This window comes from Rattus norvegicus, chromosome 4 (genome assembly GCF_036323735.1).
Source record: "Rattus norvegicus strain BN/NHsdMcwi chromosome 4, GRCr8, whole genome shotgun sequence".
Lineage (NCBI taxonomy): Eukaryota > Metazoa > Chordata > Mammalia > Rodentia > Muridae > Rattus > Rattus norvegicus.
Window position 1 is genome coordinate 100,820,471 of NC_086022.1, and position 9,728 is coordinate 100,830,198.

Genomic DNA, 9,728 nt, shown 5'->3' on the forward strand with positions numbered 1-9,728 from the left:
TTGCACAGCTAGTCTGTAAACTGAAAATGTTTTAGAAAACAGAGTATGGGGAAATTGGAAGTACTAGTAGAAAGGAGAGTTGAGAATAGGTGAGTGTTTTTAACAAGTCAAGGATCTTTATTAAGTTGCATACTGACCAGGAGACCATTAATCCATGGCAGTACTTTAAATTTATTTTCATCTTTACTATGCAAATATACTCAAATAATCTAGAAGGAAAAGGGTAAATGCTATTTATAAGAAACTAGCTGGTTAAAATATTAAAAGCTTTTGACTTATATACTACTTTTGACCAATAAATTATTGTCTATTATTGAGATTTGATATTAAAAATTGGAGAATACAATATTAATAACTGCTGAAGCAGATGCATGGATAGATGTAAGGATTATAAAATTACCACTAACACCCCTGTGCTACTGAAGCAGAAGAAAAAGACACAGAGTTGTTAAGTTGCTTTTGCTAAAACCCTAGAGTTTCCTCTTTAACCAGGATGCATCTGAAAATGTTTGCAACCAGTATAGGCTACAGCAAGCAGTCCAGGAGCAACTGCAGCAGTTCTGCTTTTTCCTATGTCTCTGAACAGTTTATATTATGACTTTCCCCACTGATGGAGGTTATTCCAATAGTGCAGACAACCATAAGTTACTAATTCAGACTCTAGGCTTTGGGGTAGTGGAAGTGCAACCTGTCCACTTGTAGTGAACATTGATGAGGCCCAATCTTCCAAATTGAATGTGCTATATTGGGAGCTTAGGAGAATTTCCTGTTTTTGTTTTTTTTTTTTTCTGATATAAAGTGAACAGCAAGAAATGCTTAGTTTGTTTCCTAGATTCATAGACAAAAAGGTTGGTGTGTGGGATATCTGAATGTCACATCTGTAAACTGACATTAAAGATATAAATCAAATATCCATAGTATTAAACTTGTTAAGTGAGAGATTATTTGAGCTACCAGGCATCCTTAACAGTAATGAATAAACAAATTCATATGTTTTTGTGATTGAACAAGGAGACAGAACAGCAGGAACTCCTCAGACTGTGACCAGCCCATAAACAAGTCCTACAGCTGAAGACTGGGCTCTGGTCCATATAAATCACCAGCGGCTTGTAAGGAATGGTTACAGCTCTGAGGGTGACTTACCTCATCAGTTCATCTTGTACCAGCATCTGCAGTTATCCCAGGCTAGAACGATGATGAACACTTTTCTACGAAAGGAACTGAGTAGTAACTGGTGTTTTGACTATCTCCAGATTCAGGTTTAATGCGCATGCTTTCCCTTCATAGTGTCCCATTTAGAACAGGGTCCTCGACCATAGCAATCTCAGAAGTGAAGGGAAATTCACAGGTTCTTTTCATTGGTGCTTGGTAGAATTGTTGACAGCTGTTTGCCTTTTTTATTCTGTTTTCTTTAATACTTCATATGGGGCAGAAGTACAATAACAACCACAATGAGTGGCAACTTTTCTCTAGTTCAGTCGAAAATGAAAAGGGGTTCCCTAAACTGTGTCTCTCCTATTTTGTATTTTTTTCTTGTGTTTTATAAAAATGTAAAAGAAGGATAAGTTGGTAGAGTCAGGTATTGGGAAATGAGAGGGGTGCCTTAGGGTCAGCCCATGATGAGACATCCCTTCCTTCTGAATTACCTGGGCATTGGGAGGGGAGGGGTATTGAGAAGGGAGGAGAGAGAGAAAGAGAGAAAGAGAGAGAGGCTGGACAGGAACACACTGACAGAGGTGATAGTGGGAAGGGAAGAAAGAGGTCAGGGAGAGAAGGCATAGAGAGTCAGAGAGTAAGAGAGAAGGGAAAGGGCAAACATTCCCTTTTAAGTAAGCCAGGCATACCTGGCTATTGCCAGGTAACTGTGGGGTGCAACCAAGAAGGAATGCTAGCACTTGTGACTTAGATCCCTGTCCTAATTTCCCTGAATGTTAATCATCTTTCTTCTGCTGCTATTCTTTCTCTATATGCAGGCAGAAGGAATCCAAGTTACTTTGCTTCCAGGCCTGGATTCAATATTTGATCTATCTACTGCTTTTGTATACAGCTTTGCTAGTCTCTCCCTTCACTCTCATTCCAACTCTTTTTCAATTGTTCTCTTATCCAGCTTCACTCCATTATGTACTCTGCGAGATTTTTTGTCTTGACATTCCTTTTTAATGACCTTACATATATCAGAAAGAATTTTAATACTCTATCCATTCTTGTGATCTAACCTTACATTACATTTATGTATCTTCAACTTCCTTGCTGTGTTATTTATTTTTGTTTTGGCAGAGATTGTATCTAGATGGCAGCTTAGGCACATATGTGCACTCCTAAATGCCCAATGAACAAAATCCATTCAGTGTTCTGTGCACCAATTCAATTTAGATGATTCTTTTTTAATTTTATTTTTCTTGGATATTTTATGTATTTACATTTCAAATGTTATCCTCTTTTCCCCTTCTCCCATACCCCCTTCTCCTCCACTTGCTTCTATGAGGATGCTCCCATTTCTACCCACCCAATCCCACCTCAATGTTCTGGCATTCCCCTACATTGGGGAAACCAGGACTTCACAGGACCAAGGGCTTTTCCTCCTATTGATGCTAGAGAATGCCATGCTGTGCTACATATGAAGCTGGAGCCATGGGTCCCTCCATGTATACTCATTCATTGGTGGTATAAACCCTGGGAGCTCTGGTGGTATTGTTGTTCTTCCTATGGGGTTGCAATCCCCTTCAGATCCTTCAGTCTTTTCTCTAATTCCTCCACTGGGAACCCTGTGCTCTGTCCAACATTTAGTTGAAAGCATCCTCATCTGTATCAGAAGGCTCTGCCAGAGTCTCTCATGAGACATCCACATCTGGCTCCTGTCAGCAAGCACATCTTGACATTAGCAATAGTGACTGGGTTTGGTGTCTGTATATGGAATGGATCCCGAGGTGGGGCAGTTTCTGGATGACTTTTCTTCAGTCCCTCCTCCACTCTTTGTCCCTGTATTTACTCCCATGAATATTTTGCTCTCCTATCTAAGAAGGAGTGAAGCACCAACATTTTGGTCTTCCTTCTTCTTGAGTGTCATATGATCTATGAATAATTTCTTGGGTATTCTGAGCTTTTGGGCTAATATCCACTTATACCTGAGTGCATACCATGTGTGTTCTTTTGTGACTGTTGGTATTCTGACACTGGATTACAGAATTTTACAAAGTCTAGACTTAGTTAAGATATTATCTTTGTTTAACAAATGTGTTAGTGCTCCAAGTGAAAAGCTAATTTTTCTAAACTATTGAATTGTCTGCTCCAGATTTAGACTGAGGCAGAATTAGGTGACATACTATGTGGCATACTATATAATGTATGTTACACATATATTATATATTTATATTATATTTATTACATATTATATTATATATTATCATATATTATAAATATAATGTATTTATATGTTACATATAATAATATATTACATTTATATTATATAATTTATACATATATATGCATTCATAATATATTTATATAATATTATGTACATTGTATACAAAATGTGTAATGTATACATGTATTTATATACTGTTATACATGCTATATTATATATTATTACAAATATGCATATATATAATATGTTAAATGATAATTATACTTACATGCACACCAACACACACATATATATAAATCTGGAAATAGATAAAAGGACATTTTGCCATCCAGACTCTGAACTTCTTCTGCCTGGATGGGATATGACAAAGAGTTTTGTTTTTTAAAATAAGTAACAACACTCAGGGCTTTTGCAGAAATGAATATATTCTGACTGATCAGTGCAATCAGTTGTCCTGTCCCCTGGCAAATAGACAGTATGCTACCATTAAAGAAGAGAAAGGACAATGCTACCTGCACATGAAGCTCATAAAGCGAGCATCATTCCCTCAGTGTCTCTGGGCACAGTCTGACTTAGTAAAAACTATGAGGAAGCCTTTGCACAACAAATGACAAATTTGATTTACTGGCCCTGCTTTATCTGGCAAAAATGTAAGTAGAGGTTTACCAAGATAACCCAGTACCTGATTCTAATTAGAAAACTTACATTGAAGTGAAGAAAGAAACTTGTTCCTTGAGTAAGAAGGTTGAGCGAAAGGGAAAAAAAAATGAAGAGAAGAAAAAAGCATTAATAGCTGCTGAGATGGACAATGCTATTGGAAAGGAATTACTGGAGAGATTGAAAGGAGATATGTATGGCGACATCTACTGTAAGGAGCCATATTGGATTTGGGCCTAGCCGCTTTTTGACTGCATGGCTCAAAGTGACTAGGTGACTCTGGGCTGTTTGGCCACAGATATTCACCCCTAAGATGACTGCCATAAATCCTAAGATTGTTGGACAAAGCCTCTCCCATGAATTTACGGCACAGGAAGATAACATTCAAGGGATGCCTCAGCTCGAGCAGATACCAGTTATCTCCTGAGTCAACACCCGGTGTCTCCATCGCCTGACCTCATCATTGTCTACCGCCTGACCTCTTTGCCTCCAGCTATCACTGTCTATATCTTCATCTCCCCCTCCTGTGTGTTTCACAAAGGACACTCCCCCTACCTGAAAGCCTTAAAAGTTGTAACCTTCACTCCAATAAACGAGACCTTGACAACAGAACTTTTGCTTGGTCTCCTTCTTCTCTTCACCCCCATTTTGGCCCACAGGTAGAAAGCCTCTTCGGGACCCTGAATAACTGGGTCCCTGCTGGCGGGGACAATCTACAACTTCCCAGTCCATACCTTCAACAAGGTCCTAGAGAAACAGAAAACAGGAAGTAACTCTGAAGATGAAGAAGAAGATGAGAAGGAAGATGAGGAAGAGGATGTGGGAAAAAGAGTTTGCAGAAGATGATGATGTAGAGGAGAGTGACCTGAGTGACTTTGAGGATATGGATAAACTGAACACTGACAATGAGGAAGACCAAGATGATGAATCCTCCAATGAAGAAGAGGCTATTAAGACCAAACACCCATGAAAGGACCTTTTTGGAAAAAAAATGTGTCTATGTGGAAATTGAGTATGAACAGGAGACAGTGCCCATGGCCAAAGCCAAAACCACATTAGTTTCCTTCACACCTTTATCCTACAACAGTCAACACTTGCAGTTGTGCTCTTTTGTGTTTTTTTTCCTAAAGTATTTATATCGTTAATACTTACGTCACTTCAGCAGAGCAGGAATCTACAGTGAGTATGAAAGAGACATGAGTTGTAAGGAGTATTTTTATAACACGTGCTGTGACAGCATGAGCCCAAGGAACCTCAAAGATGACTTCCTCAAGCTGGAACTGCACTGGATGTAAACATTTCTAGGCCACAAGTGCTGAATTCTCTCCTCTCAATTTTACTTAGAAATGTCAGTATCTCATTTTTTTTCTTACTTAGTTTTTTCTTATGTGGACAAATTGGAGGAGATAAAAGTTCAATTTACAATATTTTAATACAAAATTAGATTTACCGCGTGAGTTCATCCGTACAATCTGGGGTAAGAAGAGCAGCTTTTCCTGCTGGTTAGTTATCTTCAGTGTCATTGTCAAAAGCATCTGCAGATCCCTGCCACACCTTCCTGATGCAGCTCACCACTGTGCTGTCTTCACGGGAGAGGGCAATTTTACTCAGAAGCCCTTGAAATGTGAGAGCAAACAGGCATTGGTTTCGCTGAAATTTGTTTCCCCCAGCATTTACTCATTTATCACATACTCAAACGATCAGAGTGCATGGCCTAGGAGGGAGTGCCTCCATCAGAACATCTGTTACTCAGAACTGTCCCATGCTTGTAGTCAGCTGACTCTGAAGAACCTCCTTCATTCTAGCCTAGACAACTTCAGTTGGACTTTCAACTGGAAAACTGCCCAAGCTCAGGGGTGCAGTGTAAAGGCCAAATAAATGGAAAAACAGCTAGCCATGCTCTAGCTCTACATATTTGGAATATGCTCATACTCCTTTAAATTGGAGACTTCTATTTGTAGTAAAAATGAGAAATTAGTCTTTGAATCGCATGTAAATACACACATATACCATAAAATACATATAATATTTTAATACTTCATTTTAAAATACATAATTTCACTACCATGATACATGATAGGATGCTTTATGGAATTCTCAGAGTATGAAAGAATAATAGGCACATATTGTGAGAAACATCAAGAAATTCCACATACCCCTACAACAAGAAAAGATACATAAAACACCATGCTTTCAGAAACCTGCAACTTTATCAAAGAATTACTTGATGTTGTTCACACTGCTCAATCCTGTATATGGAAATCATCACCATGTCTACTAACCATTAATATTTTATCAAGTGACCAGCAGAGGGTCTAAAATAAGCTTAGAGAAGAAAAGAGGCAGGCTATTGATTGAGATTGCAGTATTTAAAACAAATGAACTCAGGATCATTTAAGCTAAGATGAGAAGTCAACATCTGTTGGTGGCCATTTTGTCCAATTGACAAAGTCCTTTGCCTTGCACAAACTTTGCAAGTTTTTTATGAGGTCCCATTTGTCAATTCTTGATCTTAAGCATAAGCCATTGGTCCAGGAAGTTTTTCACTCTGTCCACGTGTTGGAGGCATTTTTCCATTTTGTTGTCTATTAGTTTGAGTGTATCTGGTTTTATGTGGAGGTCCTTGATCCACTTGGACTTGAGCTTTGTACAAGGTGATAAGAATGGGTTAATTTGCATTATTCTTCAGTTGAACCAGCACCATTTATAGAAAAAGCTATCTTTTTTTCAACTGGCTGGCTTTAGCTGCTTTGTCAAACAACATGTGAGCATAGGTGTATGGGTTCATTTCTGGGTCTTCAATTCTAGTCTATTGATCTACCTGGCTGCCTCTATACTAATACCAAATAGTTTTAATCACTCTTGCTCTATAATTCAGCTTGATCTGAGGTGAAGCACCCATCTCGACCATCAAGGAAGACGCAACACCGTTGGATTCTTCTCAACAGCCTTTATTGCAGGAACACCTCATTGTTGATACGGGGGACCCTGAGGAACAAAGGCACCAGCCTTATATACAAGACAGCCTGTGGCTGTAAACTTGTCCTCTGGGGATTAGTGGAGCATGAAATACCTTATTAGCATGAATATCACCCTGGCCTTGTAGATGCCAGAGGAATGCCAAGGACACGGCTTTAATGGTTGTATACTGCAAACGACCACTAGATGTCAGCGCCATCTTATCTATATGTGCCGCTCCCTACACTGAGGGGTGGTGATTCCTACCTGAGGTTCTGTTTGTTTGTTCGTTTATTTATTTATTTATTTATTTATTTATTTATTTATTTATTTATTTAATTTAATTTATTTTTTATTGTTGTGGATAGTTTTCGCTATCCTGGGTTTTTTGTTATCCCAAATGAATTTCCAAATTGCTTTTTTCTAAATCTAAGGATAATTAAGCTTGAATTTTGATGAGGATTGAGTATTGTTTTGAATCTGTAGATTGCTTTTGGCAAAATAGCCATTTTTACTATATCAATCCTGACAATTCATGAACATGGGAGGTCTTTCCATCTTCTGAGATCTTCAAATTCTTTCTTCAGAGACTTGAAGTTCTTGTCATACAGATATTTCACTTAGTTAAAGTCACATCAAGGTGTTTTATATTGTTTGTGACTATTTTGAAGGGCATCATTTCCAAAATTTCGTTCTCAGCATGTTTATCCTTTGACTAGAGGAAGGCTACTGATTTGTTTGAGTTAGATTTATATCCAGTCACTTTGCTGAAGTTGTTTACTAGGTTTAGGAGTTCTCTGGTTGAGTTTTTGAGGTCACTTAAGTATAGTATCATATCATCTGTAAATAGTGATATTTTGACTTCTTCCTTTCCAATTTGTATCCCCTTGACCTCCTTTTGTTTTCCAATTGCTCTGGCTAGGAATTTGAGTCCTATATTGAATAGATAGGGAGAGAGTGGGCAGCCTTGTCTAGTCCCTGATTTTAGTGGGATTGTTTCAAGTTTGTCTACATTTAGTTTGATGATGGCTACTGGTTTGCTGTATATTGCTCTTATTATGTTTAGTTATGGGCCTTGAATTTGTGATCTATCCAAGATTTTTATCATGAAAAGTGTTTAATTTTGTCAAATGCTTTCTCAGCATCTACCAAGATGATCATGTCTTTTTTTTATGTAGTGAATTATATTGGTGTATTTCCGTATATTGAACCATCACTGTATCCCTGCAATGAAGCCTATTTTGTCATGATGGATGATAGTTTTGATGTGTTCTTGGAAGATCTTTATCAATCCTACATCAGATAGCAGGGTAATATCCAATGTTTACAAAGAAGTCAAGAAGTTAGAATTTAGAGAATCAAATAACCGTATTAAAAATATGGTACAGAACTAAAACATGAATTCTCAACTGAGGGATATGGAATGACCAAGAAACACCTAAAGATATGTTCAACATCCTCCTTCATTTGGGAAATTCAAATCAAAACAATCCTGAGATTCCCCTTCACACAAGTTAGAATGGCTAAGATCAAAAACTTAGATGACAGCAGATGCTGACCAGAATGTGGAAAAATAGGAACACTCCTCCATTGTCTGTAGGGTTGCAAGCAGGTACAATCACTCTGTAAATCAGTCTAGAGATTCCTCAAAAAATTAGATATACTTCTACCTGATGACCCAGCTATACTCTTCCTGGGCATATATTCAAAAGATACTGCAACATATAACGAGGGCACATGCTCCACTATGTTCATAGCAGCCTTATTTATTATAGTCAAAAGCTGGAAAGCACCCACATGTCCTTCAACAGAGGAATGGATACAGAAAATGTGGTACATTTACACAGTAGAGTATTACTCATGTTTTAAAAAATGACTTCATGAAATTCTTATGCAAGTAGATGGAACTAGAAAACATCATACTGAGTTAGGTAACCCAATAAGAAAAGAATACACATGATATGTACACTCCGATAAGTGGATATGAGCCCAAAAGCTCAAAATACAATATACATACCACCTGAAGCTCAAGAAGAAGAAAGACAAAATTGTGGATGCTTCAGTACTTCATTAAAGGGGGAAAAAGACTCAAAGGGTGAAAGATGAAAACAAAGTGTGAAGCAGGGACTGAAGGAAAGGCCATACCACATGGGGATCTATCCCACATGTAGTCACCAAACCCAGTCACTATTGGGGTTGCCAAGAGGTGCATGTTGACAGGAACCTGATGTAGCTGTCTCCTGCGAAACTCTGCCAGAGCCTGACAAATACATAGTCAGATTCTTGAAGCCATCCATTGGACTGAGAACAGAGTATCCAATGGAGGAGTTAAAGAAAGGACTAATGGAGGTGAAGGGCTTTCCATTTGAAGAACAACAATATCAACCAACCAGATAGCCCAGAGGTCCCAGGGACTAAACCACAACCAAAGAGTACAGGACTCCAGCAGCATACATAGCAGAGGATGCATATTGTGCAGCATCAATGGGAGGAGAGGCCCTTGTTCCTGTGAAGGCTCTATGTCCCAGGGTAGGGGAATGCCAGGGTATGGTGGCAGAGAGAAGCAGGTGGGTAGGTGGGGGAGCACCCTCATGGAGGCAAGGGTAAGGGTATGGGATGGGGGGTTACCAGAGGGGTAACTGGGAAAAGGGGTAACATTTGAAATGTAAATGAAGAAAACATTCAATGAAATACAAGAAAAAAATGAGAAGTCACAGAAATAATTTTATGTGGGAAGATAATCCCACAA

The 9,728-nt window shown here is 38.5% G+C and overlaps 1 pseudogene; it reads left to right on the plus strand.

Moving 5' to 3' along the window:
* The first annotated feature begins 45 nt into the window (after nt 1–45).
* Nucleotides 46–5,166, plus strand: Mak16-ps1 (MAK16 homolog, pseudogene 1; annotated as a pseudogene).
* The last annotated feature ends 4,562 nt before the right edge of the window (nt 5,167–9,728 follow it).